Source organism: Mustela putorius, unplaced genomic scaffold (assembly GCF_011764305.1).
Source record: "Mustela putorius furo isolate JIRA1106 unplaced genomic scaffold, ASM1176430v1.1 tig00003898_pilon_pilon_pilon, whole genome shotgun sequence".
NCBI classification, from domain to species: domain Eukaryota; kingdom Metazoa; phylum Chordata; class Mammalia; order Carnivora; family Mustelidae; genus Mustela; species Mustela putorius.
The window spans coordinates 33268803-33286359 of NW_025422047.1; the positions used below are offsets into that span (position 1 = coordinate 33268803).

Genomic DNA, 17557 nt, shown 5'->3' on the forward strand with positions numbered 1-17557 from the left:
AGGCTTCCCTGTCTAGAGGGGAAGGCAGACATATAAATAAATAAATCCAAGATACGTATTTATTTTTTCCTCAGAAAATAGAAATTATTTCACTTAAAATATTTTGCCATTTGCATTAGACTGCAAAAATTTTAGTCAAAGTCATTACTTAAATGTTGTGATCTGTTTATCTCCATTGCCCCAAAATATGTAAATACCATATTTTGCATTTTTTTTTTTCTCCTTGCAAGTTGTTTCTGGTTCTTTGGGAAGTAGATGCAGTATAAATAGTAAATGGTGTAAAATCTAAGTATTTTATTATTCCTTATATATTTTTGATATTTGTCATCAAAACATAGCACTAGGCACTGTAAAGGATTACAAATGACCTGGCACCAGCTCCTCAGTGAGTTTCCAACCAAGCAGAGGGACATAGAAGAAATAAACTCAATGCAAGACCCCATCAAGAAGAAAAGGATAGGATCTGATGTGTTTTCTGCAGAGAACTAGATTCTGGGTGGAGTGCTGGGGATTTAAGAACAGATATTCTGGTTCTAGGGATTTTATTCTCAACGCTGTCTCTCTACTATAAGGTTTGTATGAATTTTAGCATTGGTAAATATATTAAGGTAGAAAGTTCTTCTCATCTACTTTCATGGAAACTATCTAAATGCTTCTGTGCAATTATTAAAGGCTCTATCAACCCTTTGAGCTTTCTCTGCATAGAAGTCCACATAAACAATGAATTCTGGACCACTGAAAAAAAATTAAATAAAAAAAAAAGAAGTCTGGTCTTCACAACTGTGTCCTTGTCTGACTTTTATAAAAATCCTATATGACTTACATGTAAAGGAGGTACACACATTCTTCCCTACTTCCTAATATATAATTTTGATCAAGTTACTTCTCTGTACCTTACCTGTAAAATGGGATTAACAGGAGCATCTACAGCACAGTGATTGGTACTAAGATTACAGAGTTGATTAAAAAACAAGAAAAAAAAAAAAACCCCTAAGAGCAGTTAGTTAAAATACAATAACACTGAGGTAAAACTGAAAACTGTACGTAACAGTGTTAGGAACTATAGTGTGTATACAAATGTGTGTCTTTTTTAGAGATAAGGGCTAGTTCATGATCCTGATGAAGTCTTTCTCTTCAGTTTATACTTCAGAAACCATGGTAAAGCAACAGAGCTTCTGTGATTACCTGCATTTTAAAAAAAATGATTTTATTTACTTACTTGAGAGAGAGCACAGTGGGGAGTCTGCTTCTCCCTCCCTCTCTGCCCTTCACCCCTGTTTACACAAGCAGGGGTGAAGGGCGGAGGGGGAGGGAGAAGCAGAGTAGGGAACCCAAAGCAGGTCTGGATTGCAGGACCCTGGGATCATGATCTGAGCTGAAGGCAGACGCTTAACTGAGTAAGCCACCCAGGTGCCCTGATTACTTGCATTTTTAAAAGGTAACAGATAAGATGAAAAACCGGCAGTATCTACTAAAGGGGAACATTCTTATTCTTAGACAGCGGTTACAATGAACAAATCACAACTGCTTGGAACAACATGGATGAATCTCACAGAAACAATGTTGAGCAAGAAGCCAGATACAAAAGTGCACACATCCTATGACTGTATCTACATAAAGTTCAAAAACAGAAAAAACTAATGTGATGTTAGAAGTTAGGATAAAGGCTTCTTAGGGGGTGTAATAACTAAGAGTTACGGGCGGGGGGACTTTTGAGGTTCTCATGATATCTGATTCTCGCTCCGAGTACTGGGCCGGTAGGTGCATGCAGTTGGTAAAATTTCATCGAACTGTACAATTAAGATATGTATTTAGTGTATATGCTTTTATACTATAAAATATACCTAGTGTATATGTATTTTTTAAAGATTTTATTTATTTATTTACAGAGATAGATCACAAGTAGGCAGAGAGGCAGGCAGGGGGTGGGGGAGAAGGCTCCCCACCGAGCAGAGAGCCTGATGTAGGACTCGATCCCAAGACCCTGAAATCATGACCTGAGCCAAGGGCACAGGCTTAACCTACTGAGCCACCCAGGCACCCCTACTTAGGGTATATTTTTAATAAAACACTCCTCTCCAATGCTATGGTGCTCTTCATTGCCCTGACACCCAGGGTGCATGTTTCTTAGCTCCGTGTGTCCCCTCCCCCGAGGCCAACCACTCTGAGAACCCACCCAATTTAAGTGTTAACAATCTTTCCTTCTGTGAGCATAATGCCAGTACAGAGCATTGCTGCAAACCACTCCTTGAATCAATGTTTTCTTTGACTCTGATTAGCTCACTGGTGCCACATGTTCTATGGGGCATTAAGACAACATTTTTAAAATGGCAAAATAATGAAAGAGGCATTTGAAGCTAAAATAAGTAAATAGCTTGTCTTTATTTTCCAGAAACAACCTGCAGCCACCCACCAAATTCTGTTTTGAAATCTCATCAATGCTTGGGGGGGAAGAAAAAAAATCTATCAGCTGACAACTATTATTTATAAAAGGTCCTATAAAGGGTATTAAAGATGTCAAGAGTGTTTTATCTACTGACCTGAAACCTGTCTCAGACAGAAATAAAAATGGCTGCAGAGTCAACACATGTATTTCATGTTAGTGCTGCATTTGAGGGCACCTGGGCCAGTGTTATGTGTTAAGTCAGTGAAAATGTGTAATTCACAGGGTAACTGAAAAAGCCACTAGACAGGAAGATGGATGGACTGAACATTTTCTGTGCTACCAAATGGCTAACGATCAGGTAAACACCTTTGAGAAAAACAAACTCCAGAACTGTTTCAACCATTCTCTGATCACCTCTCTCCTCTGGTACGAGCAGCTATTAGCCTGCTGAGAGCTCCTCCAGAAGACAGACCAGCTGCAGAGTCCCCAGGAGGTCACATCCTCCCTCCTACCCTTTAGAGCCTACTTAATAGCTCATTAGTTGGAGGCACCTGCTGAGGAGAAACTGATGTGGGCAGAGCCAGGACTCAAGCCAAGTTTGCTGAGTCCAAGGTCCAATCTCATTAAGTATTACACTATATTGCTTCCTCATTTTAAGACACCTTGTAGGTGCGCCTTCTGAAAAAATAAAAAAAAAAAAAAAGGAATAAGAAAAGGAGGAAAACCAAGGAATTCAATAGGATCCATTCCCAAATTTTCAAATCCCTGCTCTGGGTCTTAATCAGCAATTCAATGGGACGCAGAGCTCCAGGTGACACATTTTCCGAAATCACTGAATCTCCTAAGGATACTGATTTCCAGAATGTTACCTTCCAAATTATTCCACCTAGGTAGCTATCCATATATCTGCACCTCCTGTGTCCTTGTGCACGTGCACACACACACACACACACACACCATGACAAAAAGCATTTTGGAGGCACAAAGGTCAGAGAAGAAGTCTTCGGGTTCAATCTCATTCTGACTGACTTCCACGGGAAGCTCAGCCAGCTCTTCAGAATTAACCTCTCGCTTTTGGTTCTTAGTTCCCATCTGCAGCCAATGTGGTATCTTGTTTGGTTTCCCTTATTTATTCTCTAAGTACTATGTCAATATCCATCCATTGTGCTTTATTAAATAGCCATGATTGGATAGTATAATGATACACAAAAGTTAAAAAAAACAAGGCATGTTACAAACTATGAAACATAATACTGCATCTGTTAAGAATTGAGTTCACTTACCTAGTTATCATACATTTTAGTTTTTAAATACTGCACTTATGGATTAGATTTGTTTTATGTATATTTTGCAGTTTACATTCCCTTATGAATCAATATATTGTATACTTTCATGCATATATATATAAATATATATATATACACATACACACACATATGTGATTCAAAGTTAAGACTTTTAAAGCTACACATACAGAATCAGTGCATGTGAAATTAAAGCACATTACACACAAAATGAAAAGAACTATAGCATAAAACAAAGACAGAACATAACTTAGCTATATAAAACACAGCATATGGTCATTGTATCCCTAGAACACTTTTTCTTTTTTTTCTCTTAAACACTAAAGCCAATTATCTACTCGTTGAGTACATAACAATGCAGTTTTCCAAAAAAATTTGCTAGGCAATGGTAACTTTATTGTGTTCTTGGCTTCAGCCCACCGCTATTCTAAATATATTTAATTAAAAAAATAAACACCATGGCATAAAATACAATGTAAATTGTTTAAACAAACATGCTCATGTTTAAATATCTGAATAATAATAAACAGTACCACATTGGGGAAGTGTGGGCTTTTCCCATTACTGATATGTCTTATTAATGATGAACAATAGTCATCAGCCTCATTTTCTAAACTTTTTAAACTCTTAAAATGTTCAGTAAAAATTGCATTTTGACATTTTATCTTGAAGTATAACAGCCTGATTTTTCCCTTTACCTCCAGCTATAACCCAATCTTAAAATGTTTTATATGTGTATAATAGCATATATATTCATGTATTTATTAAGCAAATTGCTAAAAAGGTCCCCATGAAAAGATTTACTAAAATTGTGCAAAACCAGGACTGACAACAAGAGAACCTTTAGCACAGCTATTCAACAATTAACTATACTGACTGGGAAAAACAAGACGGCCTGCAAAATTCCTACTGTTCATCAACCTTAATTTCCTAAAACACTTCCTCAGAATCTCACACAAACAGACAAAATTATTTCCTTAATTTGGTTACTTTCTATTTCCCCCCACATTTTAACATTTCTAAAATCAGGTTTATTTTACAAAGAATGTATGTATCTTTTATGGTAGTTCCCCTTTAAGAAATGGGCTATACTAAATTGGTGTCAGATCTTACAAGTGAGGAGAATTAGAATCACAGAAATAAAATAAGTATGGTACTACTCATAAAAGGAAACTCTAAATTAAATACTTTATAATTTGCCATTTCTTCCAGTAAGACTTCTTACGGTTACTATTCACACTACCCTTTACAATTTCCTGAAACAAAGAAATGACATAATCCTGAAACTAATCAATTCATTAACTTTTTTTTTTTTTTTGACAATAGCAACTAAGGCCAAGTAGTTTAATCACTTAAGTGTGAAGACACCAGAGAGTGATTTGGAGATTAAGAAGCTAGATTAATAGAGACAAAAACTTACTAGGAAATAATGAGGTTAGTTGCCAAATTGACAGTATGAATTATCTGTTGTAGAGGGTCTCTCTTAAGAGATGACACATTATTATTCAAAGAATTGGTCATGACATTACCTTGGCCAGACTACATGTAGCACTGCCAGAAACTACTCATGCAGCAGCCTTGGCTGAAAGTTACCTCTGATCACTTGGAACTTATTTTGGCATTAAAAACCCAGAACTTTCAGGCCACTCAGCGTAACTTGCCCAAGGAATCTATTTCTCAGTTAAGAAAAGTTATTCTATCTTGATTTTACTGGCACACTTCAAGGGAAGAAATTATTGATAGTTAATTCATATATATAATCATTCATCTTTTCAACAAAAGAAATATGAGAGGCACATTTAAAAATATTCCAAATTTAATTTACATCATCTTAAAAATAAATAAAACCTTTATTATCTCGAAGATTCTGCATTTACTTCTGATTATTTTAATTTGTCACAAACCACTATCAAGTGAACCATCAGGCTAAAAGGACAGTGCAGATTTTCAGATAGCTTAAAACTGGAAGATTAGGCTCCAAAAGCAGCCTAACTGGAAGATACTAAGAAACCGATTTGCCAGGCTTCTTGGTGTTCCAAATATCACTGCATGTATTCTTTGCTCCAGAACAAGAGTTTATTCTGAATTACTGAACCAAATTCTTGAAATCTGCCTTAACTATCTTTGTTCAGATTTATTTAAAAAGTTTACAGGTTATGGGGCAACTGGGTGGCTCAGTGGGTTAAAAGGTTAAAAGGTTAAAGCCTCTGCCTCCCACTCAGGTCACAATCCCAGACTCCTAGGATTGAGTCCCACATCAGGCTCTCTGCTCAGTGGGGAGCCTGCTTCCCTCCCTCTCTCTGCCTCTCTGCCTACTTGTGGTATCTCTTTCTGTCAAATAAATAAATAAAATCTCTAAAATTTTTTTTTAAAAATTAAAAAAAGGTTTACAGGTTAGAGGGAGGAGCAAGATGGCAGAAGAGTAGGAAACCTAAATTTTGTCTGGCCCCAGGAATTCAGCTAGATAGTTATCAAACCATTCTGAACATCTATAAACTCAACAGTAGATTGAAGAAAAGAATAGCTGAAATTCTATGAACAGAAAAGTCATCACTTTCTGGAAGGTAGGACATGTGAAGAAGTGAATCCGAGGCAATATTTGGGAAGATAGACTGCAGGGGGAGGGAGCCTCTGTCAGCCAGGTACCACCATGTGATAGAGCAGCAGAGCATAAAATCAGAACTTTTACAAGTCTGCTCCACAGAGGGATGTTGTTCCAGTGGCTAAGTGGTGGGTGGAACCCTCATTGGGACAATGTGGTCTCAGATTCCCTCAGGGTCACAGAAAGACCAAGCATGCCTGAGTGCAGCAGAGCTCCCAGATATAGAGCAAGGAAGCCAGCTGCAAAGATGGAGCTGAGGAGTGGGCTCTCAGCTTGGGGTTGCCATAAACCACAATCCATGGCACAGCTGGACCACAACTGTTCGAGTAGGGACCCAACAAGCAGTAGATCTGGAGAGTCTCCCTTTCCAACCCCAGGAGGAGGGGCATGGAAGCACACCACAGGAATCTGCTCGGATTGGGAACTCTAAACGGGGCCATGTGCTAGAGATAGAAATGCTCGGTCACAGGCCAGGTGAGCACAAAATGCCGGAGACCAGGGAGACAGGAGGGATTGACTGCTTTTCACTGAGTGCTCATGGCGGAGTGAGGCCTCCAGCTCTCAGCTCCTCTGGAGCTGGAGATTGGGAGGCCACTATTTTCATTCTTATCCTCCAAAGGTGTAGGAAATGCTTTCAGGGAACAAAAGCTACCGAGAGTAAAACTGAGCAGACTCTGGCAAGGGTGGTGCAATTTTGCCTCATTCAAAGACATTTGAGAATCACTGCAACAGGTCCCTCCCCCAGAAGATCAGCAAGAACATCCAGTCAAGAAGTTTACCAGTCAAGGAAACTGCAAAACTCCAGCAGTAAGGGAATACAGCACATAGAATTCATGGTTTTTTCTCCATGATTCCTTGTTTTTTTATAGTTAATTTCTAAAATTTTCTTTATTTTTTCTTTTTCTATTTTTTTATGAATTTTCCTTCTTTCCTTTTTCAAACCAACATCTTATTAGATTTTAAAAAGTTAAATTAAAATCTTTTTAAAATTTTCCTCTTTAAAATCATATTCCATTCATTCATTGTGTTTACCCTTATTTTTGTATATATATGTAAGATTTTCTTTCTTTAAAATTTTGGGAGGCACTTTCTTCTAACAGACCAAAATACACCCAAAATCTAGTGTGTGGCTCTGTTCTTTTACCAGCCTGATCATATTCCCCCCCCCCTTTATTCACATCCCACCCCCTGATTTTTAGGGCTCTTCTGATTTTTTTGGTATATATTTTTCTGATGTTGTTGTTACTCTTTTGTTCTCTCATTCATCTTCTCTGGAAAAAAGGACAAAGCAGAAAAACTCAACTCAAAAAAAAAAAAAAAAAAAGAACAAAAGGCAGTACAGACTACCAGGGACCTAATCAATATGGACATTAGTAAGATGTCAGAACTACAGTTCAGAATGATGATTATAAAGACACTAGCCAGGCTTGAAAAAAAACATAGAAGATACTAGAGAATCCCTTTCTGGAGAAATAAAAGAACTGAAATCTAACCAAGTCAAAACCAAAAAGGCTATTAATGAGGTGCAATAAAAAAAAAAAAAAAAGGAGGCTCTAGCTGCTAGGGTAAATTAGTCAGAAGAGAAAATTAGTGATATAGAAGACAAAATGATGGGGAATAAAGGAGCTGAGAAAAAGAGAGATAAACTACTCAATCAAAAACGGAGAATTCGAGAGAAAAGGGATACCATAAGATGAAACAATATTAAATAACTGGGATCCCAAAAGAAGAAAAAAGAGAAAGGGGGACAGAAGGTATATTAGAACAAATTATAGGGGAGAACTTCCCTAATTTGGGGACTGTAACAGGCATCAAAATCCAGGAAGCAGAGAGAGCCCCACCTCAAAATCAATAAAAAACTATCAATAATCCATCATCTAATAGTAAAACTTGCAAGTCTCACAGACAGAAAATCCTGAAAGCACCTTGGAACAAGAGGTCTATAAGCTACAATGGCAGAAACATCAGATTAGCAGCAGACTTACTACAGAGACCTGGCAGGTCAGAAAGGACAAGCATGATATATTCAGAGTGCTAAATGAGAAAAATATGCATCCAAAAATACTATATCCAGCTAGGCTGTCAGTGAAAATAGAAGGAGAGATAAAAAGATTCCAGGACAAACAAAAATTAAAGAATTTGCAAACACCAAACTAGCCCTACAGGAACCCTTTGCTTAGGTCTTCTAAGCAAAGAGAGAAGCTAAAAGTAATATAGATCAGAAAGGAACAGAGACAATATACAGTAACAGACACCTTACAGGTAATACAATGGCATTTAATTAGTATTTTTCAATAGTTACCCTGAACGTAAATGGGCCAAATGCCCTAATCAAAAGATATAGGGTGAGTGCCTGGGTGGTTTCAGTCGTTAAGCACCAGCCTTCAGCTCAGGTCATGACCTCAGGGTCCTGGGATCGAGCCCCACATTGGGCTCCTTGCTGGGTGGGAAGCCTGCTTCTCCCTCTCCCACTACCTCTGCTTGTGTTCCCTCTCTTGCTGTACCTCTCTCTGTCAAATAAATGAATAAAATATTTTTAAAACAATAGAGAGGGTATCAGACGGGATAAAAAAATAAGTCCCATCAATATTCTATCTGCAAGAGACTCATTTTAGAACCAAAGACACCTCCAGATTTTAAGTGAGAAAACAATTTACCATGCTAATGGACATCAAGAGAAAGCTGGGATGGCAATCTTTATATCAGACAAATTAGATTTTTTTTTAAAGATTTTATTTGTTTATTTGACAGACAGAGATCACAAGTAGGCAGAGAGGCAGGCAGAGAGAGAGAGGGAAGCAGGCTCCCTGCTGAGCAGAGAGCCCAATGTGGGACTCGATCCCAGGACCCTGAGATCATGACCTGAGCCAAAGGCAGCGGCTTAACCCACTGAGCCACCCAGGCACCCGACAAATTAGATTTTAAACCAAAGACTATAATAAGAGATGAGGAAGGATACTATATTATACTTAAAAGAGTCTATCCAACAAGAGATCTAACAATTTTAAATATCTATGCCCCTAATATGGAAGCAGCCAATTATATAAGCCAATTAACAACAAAATCAAAGAAATACACTGACAATAATACAATAATAGTAGGTGACTTTAACACCGTCCTCACTGAAATGGACAGATCATCTAAACAAAAAACCAACACGGAAATAGAGGCTTTAAATGACACACTGGACCAGATGGACATCATAGATATATTCAGAACATTCTATCCCAAAGTAACAGAATACACATTCTTCTCTAGTGCACATGGAACATTCTCCAGAATAGATAACATCCTGAATCATGAGGTATTAACTGGTACCAAAAGACTGTGATCATTCCCTGCATATTTTCAGACCATACTCAATCTAGAACTCAATCACAAGATGAAAGTTGGAAAGTACTCTAATACATGAAGGCTAAAGAGCACCCTATTAAAGAATGAATGGGTCAACCAGGAAATTAAATTGAAAAAAAAAATCATGGAAACAAATGAAAATGAAAATACAACTGTTCAGAATCTTGAGATGCAGCAAAGACAGTCCTAAGAGGAAAGTATATAGCAATACAAGCCTTTCTCAAGAAACAAGAGAAGTCTCAAATACACAACCTAACACTACATCTAAAGGAGCTGGAGAAAGAACAGCAAAGAAAGCCTAAACCCAGCAGGAGAAGAGAAATAATAAAGATCAGAGCAGAAATCAATGAAATAGAAACCAAAAGAACAATAGAACAAATCGATGAAACTAGGAGCTGGTTCATTGAATTAATAAGATTGATAAACTCCTGGCCAGACTTATCAAAAATAAAAGAGAAAGGGTCCAAATGAGTAAAATCATTAATGAAAAAGGAGAAATCCCAAAGAAATACCAACAATTATAAGAATATATTATGAGCAACTATAAGCCAGGAAATTTGACAATCTGGAAGAAATGGATGCATTCCTAGAGACTATAAACTACAAAAACAGAACGAGGAAGAAACAGAAAACCTGAACAGACCCATAACCAGTAAGGAGATTGAAGTAGTCATCAAAAATCTCCCAAAAAACAAGAGCCCAGGGACAGACAGCTTCCCAGGCGATTTCTACCAAACATTTAAAGAGGAATTAATACCTATTCTCCTGAAACTGTTTCAAAAAATAGAAATGGAAGAAAAACTTCTAAACTTGTTTCATGAGGCCAGCATTGCCTTCATCCCAAAACCAAGGACTCCATCAAAAAGGAGAATTACAGACTAATATCCCTGATGAACATGGTTGCAAAATTCTTACCAAAATACTAACCAATAGGATCCAACAGTACATTAAAAGGATTATTCACCACAACTAGGTGGGATTTAGTCCTAGGCTGCAAGGTTGGTTTAACATCTGCAAATCAATGTGATACAACACATTAGTAAAAGAAAGAACAAGAACCATATGATACTCTCAATAGAGACTGAAAAAGCATTTGACAAAGTAGATCATCCTTTCTTGATCAAAACTCTTCACAGTGTAGGGAAAGAGGTTATATACCTCAATATCAAAAAGCCATCTATGAAAAACCCACAGCAAATATCATTCTAAATGGGGAAAACCTGAGTTTTCCCCCTAAGTTCAGGAACATAGCAGGGGTGTCCACTATCACCACTGCTATCCAACATAGTACTAGAATTCCTCCCTCAGCTATCAGACAACAAAAAGAAATAAAAGTCATCTGAATCAGTAGAGAAGAAGTCAAACTCTCACTCTTGGCAGATGATATGATACTTTATGTGGAAAACCCAAAAGACTCCACTCCACAACTGCTAGAATTCATACAGGAATTGAGTAAAGTGTCAGGATATAAAATCAATGCACAGAAATCAGTTGCATTTCTATACACAAACAGCAAGACAGAAGAAAGAGAAATTAAGGAGTTGATCCCATTTACAATTAAAAAAAATAAGATATCTAGGAATAAATCTACCAAAGAGGCAAAGAATCTGTACTCAGAAAACTATAAAGTACTCATGAAAGAAATGGAGGAATACACAAAGAAATGGAAAAACGTTCTATGCTCATGGATTGGAAGAAAAAATATTGTGAAAATACCTATGCTCCCTAGAGTAATCTACACAGTTAATAGCAATCCCTATTAAAATACCATCAGGATTTTTCACAGAGCTGGAACAAATAATCCTAAAATTTGTATGTAACCAGAAAAGACCCCAAATAGCCAGAGGAATGTTGAAAAAGAAAACCAAAGCTGACAATTCCCGACTTCAAGCTCTATTACAAAGCTGTAATCATCAAGACAGCATGGTACTAGCACAAACACAGACACAGAGATCAATGGAACAGAATAGAGAACCCAGAAATGGACCCTTAACTCTATGGTCTATCAATCTTCAACAAAGCAAGAAAGAAAGTCCAATGGGAAAAAAAGACCATCTCTTCAACGAATGGTGTTGGGAAAATTGGATAGCCACATGCAGAAGAATGAAACTGGACCATTTTCTTACAACATACACAAAAATAGACTCAAAATGGATGAAAGACCTTAATGTAAGACAGGAATCCATCACAATCCTTGAGAAGAACATAGGCAACCTTTTCAAACTCAGCCATAGCAACTTCTTCCTAGAAACATCACCAAAAGCAAGGGAAGCAAGGGCAAAAACAAACTAGTGGGACTTCATCAAGATAAAAAGCTTTTGCACAGCAAAGGAAACTGTCAGCAAAACCAAAAGACAACTGACAGAATGGGAGAAGATATTTGCAAATGACATATCAGATAAAGGGCTAGTATCCAAAATCTATAAAGAACTTATCAAACTCAACACCCAAAGAACAAATAATCTAATCAAGAAATGGGCAGAAGACATGAACAGACATTTTTACAAAGAAGACATCCAAATGAACAATAGACACATGAAAAAGTGCTCAACATCACTCAGCACCAGGGAAATACAAATCAAAACCTCAATGAGATACCACCTCACATCAGTCAGAATGGCTAAAATTAACAAGTGTGGAAATGACAGATATTGGTGAGGATGTGGAGAAAGAGGAACCCTCTATACTGTTGGTGGGAAGGCAAGCTGTTTTCCACTCTGGAAAACAGTTATGTTCGTTCCTGAAAAGGTTGAAAATAGAGCTACCCTATGACCAGCAAGTGAACTACTGGGTATTTACCCCAAAGATACAAATGTAGTGATCTGAAAGGGCACATTCACCCCAATGTTTATAGCAGCAATGTCCACAATAGCCAAACAAAATAAAGAGCCTAGATGTCCACCAATAGATGAATGGATAAAGAATATGTAGTGTGTGTGTGTGTGTGTGTATGTATGTGTGTATATATATATATATATATATATATATATATATATATGTATGTATATATGGAATATTATGCAGCCATCAAAAATAGAATTTTGCCATTTGTAACGATGTGGATGGAACTAGAGGGTATTATGCTTAAGCGAAATAAGTCAATCAGAGAAAGACAGTTATCATATGATCTCACTGATATGAAGAATTTGAGAAATAAGACAGAAGATCATAGGGGAAGGGAGGGAAAAATGAAAAAAGATGAAACCAGAGAGGGAGAGAAACCATAAAAAACTCTTAATCTCAGGAAACAAATTGAGGGTTGCTGGAGGGGAAGGTGGGAGGGGGAAGATGGGGTGACTGGGTGATGGACATTGGGGAGGATATGTACTATGGTGGGCGCTGTGACTAGTGTAAGACTGATGAATCATAGACCTGTACCCCTGAAACAAATAATACATTATATGTTAATTAAAAAAAAAAAAAGCTTACAGGTTAGATAAATAGTCCTGATGCTACCCTAACCCCACAGAACCTGGCAAAGGAGGTTGAGAGGGGAAGTGTCCAGTCATTGGAATAGAGGATATGGTGCCCAAAGCTCATATAATCTACTGCAACAACTGAAACCACAGCAGTATAAAGGCACTTTCTCTGCCACTGATTTATTATTATTATTATTATTGTTATTAGGATAAAATTGGTTTACAACATTATATTAGTTCCAGGTATACCACGTAATTCAATTTTTGTATATACTACAAAGTGGTCATCACCATAAGTCTAAATAACCATGTATCACCATACAATTGACTCACATTAACCATTTTGCCCACCCTCAATCCCGCTTCCCTCTGATAACAACCAAACTGTTCTTGTATCTATGTGTTTTGTTCATTTATTTTTAGATTCCATATATAAGTGAAATCATTTAGCACTTTCTCTGACTTATTAGACTTACTTCACTTAGCATAATACCTCAAACTCCACCCATGTTGTTGCAAATAATAAGGTTTTCTTCTTTTTTGATGGCTAAGTAGTACTCTGTTTTATACACACACACACACACACACACACACACACACACACGCCATTACATATATGATATGTATACCATACATATATATCAACTCACACATTTTTTATCCATTCATCCATGAACACTTAGGTTATTTCTATATCTTGGCTATTGTAAATAATGCTGCAATAAACATGGAGGTGCATATATCTTTGCGAATTAGTGTTCTAGTTTTCCTTGGATAGATACTCAGATGTATAAGTGCTGGATTATATGTAGTTCTATTTTTAATTTTTTAAAGAACCTCCATATTATTTTCTGTAGTGGCAGAACCAATTTACATTTCCACTGACAGTATACTAGTGTTCCTTTTCTCCACATCTTCTACAACACTTGTTATTTCTTGTCTTCTTGATTCTAGCCATTCTGACAGGTATAAGGTGATATTTAAATGTGGTTTTTATTTGCATTTCCCTGATGATTAGGGCTGTTGAGCACCTTTTCATGTGTGTTTATCATCTGTATGACTTCCTTGGAAAAATGCCTCATCAGGTCTTCTGCCCATTTTTAAATTGGATTATTTGGGGGTTTTGGTGTTGACTAATATAAGTCCTTTATATATTTATATATTAACCCCTTATCAGATACATCATTTTTGAAAGTCTTCTTCCACTTAGTAGGTTGCCTCTTCATTTTTTTAAAGATTTTAAGTAATCTCTGTACCTAATGTGGGGCTTGAACTCATATCCCCATGATCAAGAGTCATCACATGCTCCACTTAATGATCCAGCCAGGAGCTCTGGTTGCCTTTTCATTTTGTTAATGGTTTCCTTTGTTGTGCAGAAGATTTTTAGTTTTAGTTTTTTAGTTTTATGTAGTCCCACTATATATTTTCACTTTTGTTGCCCTTGCTTTTGGAGTTGGATCTAGAAATTCAATCCCAAGACCAATGTCAAGGAGCCTATGTCTTCTAGGAGATCTATGTTTTCAGATCTTACATTTAAGTTTTTAATCCATTTTGAGTTAATTTTTGTGTATGGTATAAGACAGTGTCTGGTTTCATTGTTTTCCATGTCACTGTACAGTTTTCTCAACACCATTTACTGAAGAGACTGTCCTTTCCCCATTGTGTTCTTGGCTCCTTTGTTGTAATTTAATGATTACATTTGTGTGGGTTTAGTTTTGAACTCTATTTAGTTCCGTTTCCTATGTGTCTGTTTCTATGCCAATACTATAATGTTTTGATTATCATAGGTTTGTAGTATAGTTTGAAATCAGGAAGTGTGATAATTCCAACTTTGTTCTCCCTTTCAAGACTGCTTTGGCTATTTGGTGTCTTCCATGGTTCCATACTAATTTTAAGATCCTTTGTTCTAGCTCTGTGAAAAATGCCATTGGGATTTTGATAGGGATTATACTGAATCTGTAGATTGCTTTGGGTAGTATGGACATTTTAACAATATTAATTCTTCCAATCCATAAGCATGGACTATTTTCTCATTTATTTGTGTCTTCTTCAGTTTCTTTCTTTCTTTCTTTCTTTTTTTTAATATCAGTGGAGAACACCCACAGCTCTTTTCTTTTTTTTTTTTTTTAAGATTTATTATTTATTTACTTGACAGGCAGAGATTACAAGTAGGCAGAGAGGTGGGCAGAGAGAGAGAGGAGGAAGCAGGCTCCCCGCTGAGCAGAGAGCCCAATGTGGGGCTCCATCCCAGGACCCTGGGATCATGACCCGAGCCGAAGGCAGAGGCTTTAAACCACTGAGCCACCCAGGTGCCCCACTTCTTCAGTTTCTTTCATAAATGTTTCATAGTTTTTAGTGTATAGGTCTTTCACATCCTTGGTTAAATTTATTCCCAAGAATTTTATTCTTTTGATGCAATTGTAAAAGGATTCTTTTCTTAATTTCTCTTTCTGATAGTTATTAGTGTGTAAAAATGCAACAGATTTTTGTATATTGATTTAGTATCCTGCTACTTCACTGAGTTTATTTATTCTAACAGGGTTGTTTTTGGTGTGTATATAGAGTATTTAAGGTCTTTCTTCTACATAGAGGATCATGGCATCTGTGAATATTGACAGTTTTATTTCTTTTCCAATTGGGATCCCTCTCATTCCCTTTTTCCCCTAATTCTGTGGCTAGGACTTCCAATACTACATTGCATAAAAGTAGTGAGAGTGAGCATCCTTCTTTTATTCCTTATACCCACCACTGAGTATAAAGTTAGCTGTGGGTTTCTCACATATAGTCTTTATTATGTTATTATGTCAAGGTAGTTTCCCTCTATACTCATTTGTAGAAAGGTTTTATCATAAACGGATAATCCATAAATGGATTTTGTCAAAAACTTTTTCTGCATCTATTGAGATGATCATATGATTTCTATTCATCATTTTGTTAATGTAGCATACTACAGTGCTTGATTTGCTGATGTTGACCATACTTATATCCCTAGAATAAACCCCATTTGATCATGGTGTATAATCTTCTTAATGTATTACTGAATTCAGTTTGTTAATATTTTTTTGAGGATTTTGCATCTATATTCATCAAGGATATTGGTCCTCAATTTTCTTTGTATTTTGGTGTCCCTGTCTGGATTTCATACCAAGTAATGCTGGCCTCATTTTTCATAAAATGCATTTGGAAGGGTTCCCTTCTCTTTAGTTGAGAAGGACAGGTATTAAATCTTCTTTGAATTCATCAGTGAAGCCATCTGGTCCTAGACTTTTCTTTGTTGGGGGACTTTTTAATTCTGATTCAATCTCCTTATTAGCAATAGTCTATTTAGATTTTCTGTTTCTTTATGATTCAATCTTGGAAGAGTTTCTAGAAATTTATTCATGTCTTCTAGGCTGTTTAACTTGTTGGCATATAATTGTTCATAGTAGTCTCATGATCCTTTATATTTCTGTGGTATGAGTTATAACTTCTCTTTCGATTCTGACTTTATCTGAGGCCTCTCGTTTTTATTGGTGAGTCTAGTTAGAAGTTTCTCATTTTTTAAAATATTTTCAAATATTTTAAAATAGAGTTCAACAGTTTCATTGATCATTTATATATATTTTTTTGTCTCTATTTTGTTTATTTCCACTTTGATCCTTATTATTTCTTCCCTTCTAAATTTGGCTTTTTTTTTTTCGATTTCCATAGATATACAGTTAGATAGTTTATTTGATATTTTTCTTGTTTCTTGAGGTCTTGAGTTAGGACTGTATTGCTATGTCTTCCGTCTTTAAACTGCTTTTGCTGCATCCTATATAAATTTTTGAATTTTTTTTTTTTTTTTGACAGAGAGTGACACAGCAAGAGAGAGGGAGCGCAGCAGAGGAGTGAGAGATGGAGAAGCAGGCTTCCCGCCAGGCAGGGAGCCCGATATGGGGCTCGATCCCAGGATCCTGGGATCATGACCTGAGCTGAAGGCAGATGCTTAATGAGTGAGCCACCCAGGTGCCCTGGAATGTTATATTTTAATTTTTATTTGTCTCAAAGTATTTTTTATTTTCCCTTTGATATTTATTGACCCCATGGTTTGTCACTAGCATATTGTTTAATTTCCACATATCTGTGACATTTCCAGTTCACTGTAATCGATTTCTTTATTCTTTAAAGAATTTATTTATTTATTTTACAGAGAAAGAGAGGGAATACAAGCAGTGGGGGTGGGAGAGGGAGAAACAGGCTTTCTGCTGAGCAGGAAGCCTCATGCAGGGCTCAGTCCCAGGGTCCTGGGATTATGACCTGAACTGAAGGCAGACACCTAACAACAGAGCCACTCAGGTGCCCTTGTAATTGATTTCTAATTTCAGGCCACTGTTATTGGAAAAAATAATTGGTATTAGTTCAGTCTTCTAAAGTTTACAGAGATTTGTTTTATGCCCTAACTTGTGATCTATCTGGGAGAATGTGTACTTGAGAAGATGTGTATTCTGCTGCTTTTGAATGGAATATTCTA

The 17557-nt window shown here is 36.7% G+C and overlaps 1 protein-coding gene across 2 annotated transcripts in view; it reads right to left on the reverse strand.

The window, feature by feature from the left end:
* SLC25A21 (solute carrier family 25 member 21) overlaps window positions 1–17557 on the reverse strand; it is a 492482-nt gene that overhangs the window by 326382 nt on the left and 148543 nt on the right. The window lies entirely within an intron of this gene.